Genomic DNA, 10,970 nt, shown 5'->3' on the forward strand with positions numbered 1-10,970 from the left:
GCAGGCACCTAGCCTCCAGTAACTGAAAGAGAGATCTCCACCACCTCGCTACTGCCTGCGCCAGACTCAACAATGTAGGAGTCACTCCACTTTAGGCGCCTTCTCATCATCACTGGGTGCACCTCACTGGTGTCACTGAACCCCCACTCACCCACAACCAGGATCCTCAGCTACTGCTGTCATCTCACCAATAATCAGGGGTCTCCACTGCTGGCCTACAGTGACTGTACCCAGGAGTCCCTGGCTCCACTGTTAGGTCAGGAATCCCCACTCCGGGCCTAATGCAACCTGGAGTCCCTGCATCCACCACTGCCTCAATTGATGCTGCCATTGCCGGGCCAGTGCCAGGAGTCGCCGCTCTGGGCCTTGGTTACTAGGAGTCCCTGGCTCCACAACTGGGCCAAGAGTCCTGCTTCAGTTCCAGGTGCTGCATTGCTGGCGCTGCCATCTTGAAACGTCTACTGCTGCCGACGCTGCCGTCCCTGAGCGCTGGAGGAGCTTTGCTGCCACCGGCCCCGAAGGCTGGGAGAATGGCCTTGTTGTCACTACCTCCAACCTCCACTTCGCACACTGCTGCACCAATGCTGCCGACCGAACCACCACAGAAAACAAAAACTTGCAAAAGAGAAAAGAAAAACAAAAGAAAGAAAAAGAACAGAAACAAAAAAAAAGAAAGAAAGCAGATGAGCCCTGGCTAAGAGCCCTCATGCAGTCCTCTTACTCTGCTGCCGTCTTTAAAAGAGGGTCTACTCGTTTGGCTGAAAAAGCATAGCAGGATTGAACCAGGGACCTTTAGGCCATCAGTCTAATGCGCTCCCAACTGACCTATTTCAGGTAGCCATAGGCATCTACAAAAATTCCTCTGACCTTGTCAAAGATCAGCAAGGCGGCCTTTGTGTGGAGCCACAGTAAATGGGGGACATACTAAATGAATATTTTGCATCAGTATTTACTGTGGAAAAGGATATGGAAGATATAGACTGTAGGGAAATAGATGGTGATATCATGCAAAATGTCCAGATTACAGAGGAGGAAGTGCTGGATGCCTTGAAACAGGACCTGATCAGGTGTACCCGAGAACTCTGTGGGAAGCTAGAGAAGTGATTGCTGGGCCTCTTGCTGAGATATTTGTATCATCGATAGTCACAGGTGAGGTGCCGGAAGACTGGAGATTGGCAAACGTGGTGCCACTGTTTAAGAAGGGTGGTAAAGATAAGCCAGGGAACTATAGACCAGTGAGCCTGACCTCGGTGGTGGGCAAGTTGTTGGAGGGAATCCTGAGGGACAGGATGTACATGTATTTGGAAAGGCAAGGACTGATTTGGGATAGTCAACATGGCTTTGTGCATGGGAAATCATGTCTCACAAACTTGATTGAGTTTTCTGAAGAAGTAACAAAGAGGATTGATGAGGGCAGAGCAGTAGATGTGATCTATATGGACTTCAGTAAGGCCTTCGACAAGGTTCTCCATGGGAGACTGGTTAGCAAGGTTAGATCTCATGGAATACAGGGAGAACTAGCCATTTGGATACAGTCCTGGCCCAAAGGTAGAAGACAGAGGGTGGTGGTAGAGGGTTGTTTTTCAGACTGGAGGCCTGTGACCAGTGGAGTGCCACAAGGATCAGTGCTGGGCCCTCTACCTTTTGTCATTTACATAAATGATTTGGATGCGAACATAAGAGGTACAGTTAATAAGTTTGCAGATGACACCAAAATTGGAGGTGCAATGGACACAAAGAGAGTTACCTCAGATTACAACAGGATCTAGACCAGATGGGCCAATGGGCTGAGAAGTGGCAGATGGAGTTTAATTCAGATAAATGTGAGATGCTGCATTTTGGGAAAGCAAATCTTAGCAGGACTTATACACTTAATGGTAAGGTCCTAGGGAGTGTTGCTGAACAAAGAGACCTTGGTGTGCAGGTTCATAGCTCAAAGTTTGTGCGAAGATTTGTAGCTCGGGTGCTCCTTGTTGTGGTTCTGTTCGCCGAGCTGGAAGTTTTTGTTGCAAACATTTCGTCCCCTGGCTAGGCGACATCATCAGTGCTTGGGAGCCTCCTGCGAAGTGGTATATTGGGTCCAGGTCGATGTGTTTGTTGATGGAGTTTGTGGATGAATGCCATGCCTCTAGGAATTCCCTGGCTGTTCTCTGTCTGGCTTGCCCTATGATAGTAGTGTTGTCCCAGTCGAATTCATGTTGCTTGTTGTCTGCGTGTGTGGCTACTAGAGATAGCTGGTCGTGTCGTTTCGTGGCTAGTTGATGTTCATGTATGTGGATTGTTAGCTGTCTTCCTGTTTGTCCTATATAGTGTTTTGTGCAGTCCTTGCATGGTATTTTGTACACTACATTAGTTTTGCTCATGTTGGGTATCGGGTCCTTCGTTCTGGTGAGTTGTTGTCTGAGCGTGGCTGTTGGTTTGTGTGCTGTTATGAGTCCTAGGGGTCGCAGTAGTCTGGCTGTCAGTTCTGAGATGCTCCTGATGTATAGTAGTGTGGCTAGTCCTTTTGGTTGTGGTATGTCCTCGTTCTGTGGTCTTTCTCTTAGGCATCTGTTGATGAAGTTGCGCGGGTATCCATTTTTGGCGAATACCTTGTATAGGTGTTCCTCTTCTTCTTTTTGCAGTTCTGGTGTACTGCAGTGTGTTGTGGCCCTTTTGAATAGTGTCCTGATGCAGCTTCGTTTATGAAAGTAACCACCCCAAAACACAAATGAGGGGTGACCTTATAGAGGTTTATAAAATTATGAGGGGCATAGATAGGATAAATAGACAAAGTCTTTTCCCTGGGGTCAGGGAGTCCAGAACTAGAGGGCATAGGTTTAGGGTGAGAGGGGAAAGATATAAAAGAGACCTAAGGGGCAACTTTTTCATGCAGAGAGTGAAACGTGTATGGAATGAGCTCCGAGAGGATGTGGTTGAGGCTGGTACAATTGCAACATTTAAGAGGCATTTGGATGGGTATATGAATAGGAAGGGTTTGGAGAGATATGGGCTGGGTGCTGGCAGGTGGGACTAGATTGGGTTGGGATATCTGGTCGGCATGGACGGGTTGGACCGAAGGGTCTGTTTCCATGCTGTACATCTCTATGACTCCATGACTCTATGACCTTGTGTTTCAGGTCAACAATGATCTTTCATCTCATGACGGGCATGGAAAAGGTGAATGACAAGGGTTTTTCCCTCAGGTGGGCAAGTTCAAAACTAAAGGCAAAAGGAGAAAGATTTAAAAAGGGGCAACTCTTTTACACAGAGAGCTGTTTGCGTGTGGAATTAACTACTAGAAGAAGTGATGGATGCAGGTACAGTTACAACGTTTCAAAGACGCTTGGATAAGTACATGAATAGGAAAGATTTGGAGAGATATAGGCCAAACACAGGCAGTTGGGACTAGTTGAGTTTGGGAACATGGTCGGCATGGACTAGTTAGACTGAAGGGGGGCCATTCCTGATGAAGGGCTTTTGCCTGAAACGTTAATTTTCCTGCTCCTCGGATGCTGCCTGAACTGCTGTGCTTTTCCAGCACCACTCTAATCTAGAATCTGGTTTCCAGCATCTGCAGTCCTTGTTTTTATCGAGTTAGACTGAAGGGTCTGTTTCCGTGCGGTATGACTCTAAAACTGAAAGATTTTACTGGTGAACAGCTTCAAAGTGATTACAAAGCCTGAGACAATGGGAAAAATACCAGAGGGATTAGTTCCTATGAATTGGATGGATGCAGGAATAAAATGACAAAAACGATGATGGTGCAAGGCAATAGTGACTGGTAATGGTACCAAGTGATCAAATACAAAAAAACCCAAAAAATAATTTGGAATTAATTTGGAGAAAGAAACAAACACCAGTGAAAAGCAAGAACTTTTTCAGGGTGGACATCATTGTTTAGCTGTTTTTTCTCCGAAAGTTTCCACTGCTTCACAAGCAATACAAAATAGCTGGCTCACTGATAAAAATGTCTTTGGCTCATCAGTTAAGGGTCACAGCTTACAACAACTGTTGTAGCAACTACCCACTGGTTTTCCTCAGGTTTAAAATGGGTTTGATTGCACGGGACAGAGAGACAGTTCTTGAGTTGGTGGAGATCCAGCCATTTCTCTCCTTCTCTCCCTTTCATATTCCCAGCCCCAAGGTGTTCAGTCACCTGAAAACCAATCATAATGTTATCGGCAGGCAAAAGGTTTTTATTGTCCATAACTGGAGACTAGTGTACAGACCGAAGTTCTTGTTGCCACCCAGCCTTTGGCTCCAGTTCATCTGCAAACATTTCAATGACTGCTTGTTCAAATAGCTATTTTGATGCTTGTCATGTGTGAGAGGTTGCTTGTTTTTCAAAACATACAACCCTCCTTTAAAACTGTAGTTTTAGAAACAGTGCTTCTCAAATTCAGTCCACAATTTTAAAAAGCACAAAAATAAAAAGACACAGCCTTTCACCAGCTGGGCCTACATGGAATCCCAGACCCACAACAATGTGTTTGATTCTTATCATTGCTCTGAAATGACCCAGTAAGCCATTCAGTTTCAGAGCATTTAAGGATGAGGAAGAAATGCTGGTACTGCCAACTGTGTTCCAGTGCTCTATGAACTTGGGCCACAGTTTGGAATGGGGGTCCTTTCTTGGGGGAGGGAATTTGAACAAGTGGGATCCACTCCTGGGGTAAGAGCACTGTGGGAGCCAGAGGGATCACATGTTGGGACTTAGAATCTGAGCCCTTGGGCCTGGAGGGAAGATCTGGGATCAAATTAGATCTCAGATGAGAGAACTATCGCTGAACTGCTTTAAATGTAATTATGTCCTAAATAAGGAGACCAGAAGTACACCTACTACTCTGGTCATGTCCAGTTGTAGTAAGATGTTTCTGCTTTCATATTTCACCCCACTGCCCTGTGAAAAATACTCACTATTCCTTTTACTTTCCTAATCACTTATTACATCTACACCCTGTGGTTACAAGAGCAGGGCAGAGGCTAGGAATGCTGCAGCGAGTATCTCACCTCCCGACTCTCCAAAGCCTGTCCAAGGTTCAAGTCAGGACTGTGATGGAATAATCCCCAATTTTCTGCATGGGTGCAGCTCCAACAACACTCAAGGAGTTTGACACCACAAAGTGTCCACTTTATTGTCGCCACATCCACAAGTATCCACTTCCTCCACCACCGACACGCAGTGTATACTATCTATAAGATGCACTGCAGAAATTCACCAAAGATCCTTAGACTTTCCAAACCCATGGTTACTTCCATCTAGGACAAGAGCAGCAGATACATGGGAACATCACCACCTGCAAGTCCCCTCCAAGCCACTCACCATCCTGTCTTGGAAATATATCGCTGTTTCTTCACTGTCGCTGGGTCAAAATCCTGGAATTCCCTCCATAAGGGCATTGTGGGTCAACCCACAGGTGGACTGCAGCGGTTCAAAAAGGCAGCTCAACACTGTTATGATGGTGTAACATGTGACAATGTAAACCCCTGCGCTAATTTAAACCAGCCACACAGATAAGATTCACCCCGTGCTGTAATCTGTTAAAATCCGAGAGCCAAAGAACTATCCCCAAAGTCATTATTTAAAGTGCAAAAAAATTTAAGAACTTTATTCTTTAAGTCTAACAGGGATTAACTAACAACTCCTTTCTCTTAACCTATCTTTTACCTCCGTCTCTACCATTCTAGTTCAATAAAAGAAACCCGATTACGATTTTACAGAAAAATAATCACGTTTCAAAACCAGTCAGCTTTGCCAAGTTTCCTCTGTAGAGTTTCCTCTGTAGATTTTCTCTCCAGGTCAGTTTTGATGCTTTTTCTGTACAAACCCCTTCTCCAGACAGGTACCTGTCAGACAGCTCTTACTAGTAGCCTACATCTGTTGGTCTTTTGGAGATTCTCTTTGCAGCTCTGGCTAACTGTTCAAAATGTCTGATATTTATACCCCAAAATATCGGATCATTTCATTGGTTTTAATATTATCAAAATACTAAATTCAAACTTGATTGGAGTTTGGTATCTTGGGGCATAGTTTAAACTGATTGGCTGAATTTGAAATTTGTTTTTGTCTCATAACAACCCAGCTACTGCTAGCTGTTCGACCAAATGTTACATTGTTACCTTATTCTGAACACTTTGTGCTTTGTCAGGTAGTTCTGCTCTCTTAAAGGTACAGTATCTCTACACCTTCATAACACCTGTCCCCTTAAGAAAAATTGAACCAACATAATGAAAAGATGACATCATTTTTTTCTATTCTTTAAACACATTACCAAAACATATGGATAACCTTAATCGAAGTTCATATTAACTTCCTCCCACCTGTATATAACATTGTATAGATGTATCTTATCTATACTTTACCAGTTAAATTCTCAATAATGCATCTGAAATTACATTCTTACGACCTGTAAAATGTATGATGTTTAAATTAAAAGTCTGTAACATAAGACTCCAATGAAATAGTCTCATATTCTTGTCTTTAAAGCATTCTAAGAATGTAAGAAGATTGTGATCCATTTCCACAACTGTCTGCAACACATTGTTTGTGACATGCACATTAAAATGCTGTAAGGCGGGTACCAAACTCAATAGTTCTTTTTTGATTGTGGACTATTTCCTTTGGTGGATGTTGATCTTCTTCAAAAAGTCACCAACCGGCAGCTCAATCCCATCCTCATCGTCCTGTAGGAGTACAGCTCCAACTCCTATGGCACTATCATCGTTGGCAACTTTAAAAGGTTTTGATAATTTGAATAAACAAAATGACGCAAAAACGTGAGGCCTATAACATTTTTATATTTTAATTGACAAACCCCTCACCTCTAGTGAGGAGTTCTGATATCCTTTCCCCATCTCACCTCTGCTGGGATTGAGAGTTGAAGCAGTGTCTAGGATACAGGTTTTTAACACTTTAACCTCTTGCATCCCCCCCACCCCCCACCGCCTTCCCCACCAGTTGATCAAAAACCGCCCATTTTATTGCATTAAAACATACCCATCCCCATTATCTTCAAACACCTTGGTGGAAATGTTTAATTTCCCTAAACTGAATGAGTTGGGATGGTGGGGAGCAGACGCTAACACAACTCTGTAATAGTGTCAGTGTTGGAATAATGCATTGTGGGTGATTTTTAGCTGCTAATTTCACCTGACCGTTATCCATTAGATGTTGCTGTGCAGAAACTGTCTGCTGCATCTCCGACAAATTGCAGTGGTGAGTATACTGGAAAACATAGCTCATTGGCTGTGCAGTGCTCCGGAACATTCTGAAGTTGCAACCGGTGTTGTATCAATGCACTGCTTCACACTGGGTCACTAATTCAAAGCAAGGTCACCCGTTTAAGATAGAGGTAAGGATTAGTTTAGTTTCTGACAGAGGGTTAGGACGTTTGGAATTCTATTCCTTTAAAGTCAGTGGAAAGAGAGTCTTTGGATTTTTTTTAAGGCAGAGGGAATAGATTCTTCACAAGTAAGGGGGTAAAAGGTTCTGTCCACCCGCCGGTCAGATCAGAGCAGGAGTGGCCAGTGGATCTCCCAGTATCATTGACCATCGACCACCAGATTGAAAAACAGATTATTCACTAATTGTCTATGTTGCTATTTGAGGGAACTTGCTGTGCACAAATTGGCTTTCATATTTCCTTCATTATAGCGGTGGATACTTCAAAAGTGTATCATTGGCTGTAAAGCAGTTTGGGTCATCACGGGGAAGTCAAAGGAGCTATAACAATGTACGTTTAACCTCCTCTCTTTCTGAGCTTCATAAACTTGTTAGAGCATTATTTACATCACACTGAACAAGGAGTTACAGATTATCTTCAATTGTTTTTATTTGTCATCGAATGGAGGGGGTGGGGGGGGAGGGGGGGGAGTTTATGCCGAGCTGAGAGTTTCTTGGCAATCCCTAATTGCTCTGGAACTGAATGGCTTGTTAGGCCATTTCAAAGGACAATGAAAAGTAAATCACATTGCTATGGGTGTGTAGGCCAGGCCAGGCAAGGATGGCAGATTTCCTTCCCTAAAGAACATGAGTAAACCAGACAGAATTTTACAGTGACTGACAGTTGTTACTTAATCATTATTAAGGTAGCTTTTAATTGCAGATTTTTTGATTGAATTCAAATGTCACCATCTTCCTGTGATGGCACACAAACTCCTGTCCTTAGAATATTAACCTACGGTTCTGGATGTTTTAGGCCCAACTAATTTCAGCTGCTTCATCGACAGTCTTCCCTCCCTGATAAGGTCATAAGTGAGGGCATTTGCTGATGAATGTTCAGCACCATTTGGAAGCCCTCGGATATTGGAGTGGTCCATACCCCAATGCAGCAAGACCTGGTTTGGGCTGACAAGTGGCAAGTTACATTTGTGCCACACAAGTGCCCGTCATTGATCATCTCTAGCAAGGGAGAACCTAACCATAACCCCTTTACTTTCAATGGAATTATCATCACTGAAGCGCCTATAATCAAAATCTTGGGATACTATTGATCAGAAACTGAACTGGACTAGTGATGTGCGTACAGTGGTTATAAACTGGGGATCTTCCAACAAGTAACTTACCTCCTCACTCCCCAAAGCCTGTACACTATCTTCAAGGCTGAAAATGTGTTGCTGGAAAAGCGCAGCAGGTCAGGCAGCATCCAAGAAGCAGGAGAATCGATGTTTCGGGCATCGACGTTCCTGAAGAAGGGCTCATGCCCGAAACGTCGATTCTCCTGCTCCTTGGATGCTGCCTGACCTGCTGTGCTTTTCCAGCAACACATTTTCAGCTCTGATCTCCAGCATCTGCAGTCCTCACTTTCTCCTAGAAGATTTACACTATCTACTAGGCACAAGTCAGGACTGTAATGGAATACTCTGCCCCACCCACCACCAACACTCAGTAGCAGCAGTGTGTACCATCTAAAAGATTCACTGCAGAAATTCACCAAGGCTCCTTAGACGACACCTTGCAAACCCACAACCACTTCTAACTGGAAGGACAAGGGCAGCGGGTACATGGGAAGACCATCACCTGCAAGTTCCCCTCCAAGCTACTCACCACCCTGAATTGGAAATACATCACTGTTCCTTCACTGTCACTGGGTTAAAATCCTGGGACAGTCTTCCATATGTCACTGTGGCATCTCTACAACAAATAGACTGCAGCAATTCAAGAAGGCAGATCACTGGCACTTTCTCAAGGGCAGCTCAGGGATGGGCAATAAACACTGGCAAAGCAAGTGACATCCACGTCCCATGAGTGAATAAACAAAAAATGAATCAAGGCCGGAATGAACTCCATTTATCCCTCTTTCACAGGATGTGGCTGTCACTGGCAAGGTCCACCCATAATTGCCCTCAGAACGAGGGTGAGCTGCTTGAATCACTGCAGATTATCCATTGGGACACCCACATTAAAGTGATACCATAGAGCCCCGATTCAGGTGCCAGACAAGTCTGTATCTCCTAAAACTGTGCCAAAGGGTTAGACACCAAAGACAGAAAGTGCTGCAATTGTTTGGGGCAGGTTGGGTGAATCAGAGAGTCTCACCCTGTCTGCCAATGTTGTACGTTCGTCAGACAAAAAGTTTTAGTAGTGGTGGGACTGAGAGATGAAGTAATAAGGAGAGGCCTCCCACTCTTGCCCCCACTTGCTCCCCATCCTTTCTCTCTTCAGCTGCTGTATAAAGCTCTGGTTTCAAACAGGGAAGGGCAGAACTGGTTTAAAAACAGAAATGATGTTTCTGTGGCAAGCGCAGACAAAAACAATTGAGCAATGCTTGAATGCATATTATTTAAAGCTATTAATTACGACTAAGGTGGATGCTTTCCAAGAACTGACCTGAATGGAATCTTTGTAGTTTGAACAGGTAAAACTGAATGTTCTGCCAAGTGCCTCTGAACCATGTTCCATTTGCACATTTTGCTCAATAAGCTGAAGATTCCACTAACAGAGCCTACGAGAGTGACAGTATCGATTAGTCTTTGTACGCACAGCAATTAGAAAACAAAAGCCTGAATCCCTTGGCCTATTACACCCAATCCTCTAACCCAATACAAATATTTCTGCCTTAATTGCAAATGACTGCTTTGGCTAAACCTGGATTTGTGGCTTGAAAAGGGACTACACTGCTGACAACAATAACTGCTTGAATTAATGTAGTGCCTTTCGTGAGAACGGCTGTGTCTGGGAAAGGAAAAGGTAAAGTAAACAAGGCAGGTTGTGGTCAGGGGCTGTGATGGAAAGCCAATACAGACACCATGGCCTGAACAACCTCCTTCTGCACTGGAACATTAAAGATTTTATCCTGTTTTTGATGTCATCAAGGAAGAATCCAGAATAATTAAATAAGATATTTGCTATTACGAAATAAGCGCAGTAAAGAGCGCAGGTTGCTTGGAATTTGGAGTCTGGTGAGACAGACTGGGTTAGAGGAGGGGCTGAGACTAATTGACTGCAACAGTTACAGGGCGAGGAGTTGGGGTATTGTCACAAAGAGGATGATGGTGATGGAGGTTAATAGCTTTAGAAGTGACAAGAAACAATGTGATAATTTAATCACCATAAGAGGTCCACCTCAAATCCAGAACCAGGGGTTACAGTCTTAGGATACAGGGTAGGCCATTTAGAACTGAGATGAGGAGAAATGTCTTCACCCAGAGAGTGTGGAGCTTGTGGAATTCTCTGCCACAGAAAGCAGTTGAGGCCAAAATATTGAACATTCTCAAGGAGTTAGATATAGTTCTCAGGGTTAAGGGATCAAAGGATATGGGGAGAAAACAGGAACATGGCACTGAGTTGGATGATCCAACTGATCATCATGATTAAATTGAATGGTGGAACAGGCTCAAAGGGCTGAATGGCCTACTACTGCTCCTATATTCTCTGTTTTTGTGTTTCTGAATGCTCTTACTTTCCCAAGTATGAGTGAGCTGTTTAGTTCACTGGTTAGACCATTAGACCAGTGTAAACTTATTTCATAAGATCAGAAGAAATAGGA

This window comes from Chiloscyllium plagiosum, unplaced genomic scaffold, assembly GCF_037043375.1.
Source record: "Chiloscyllium plagiosum isolate Xiang-an unplaced genomic scaffold, Cpla_swu_hap1 HiC_scaffold_14, whole genome shotgun sequence".
NCBI classification, from domain to species: Eukaryota; Metazoa; Chordata; class Chondrichthyes; order Orectolobiformes; family Hemiscylliidae; genus Chiloscyllium; species Chiloscyllium plagiosum.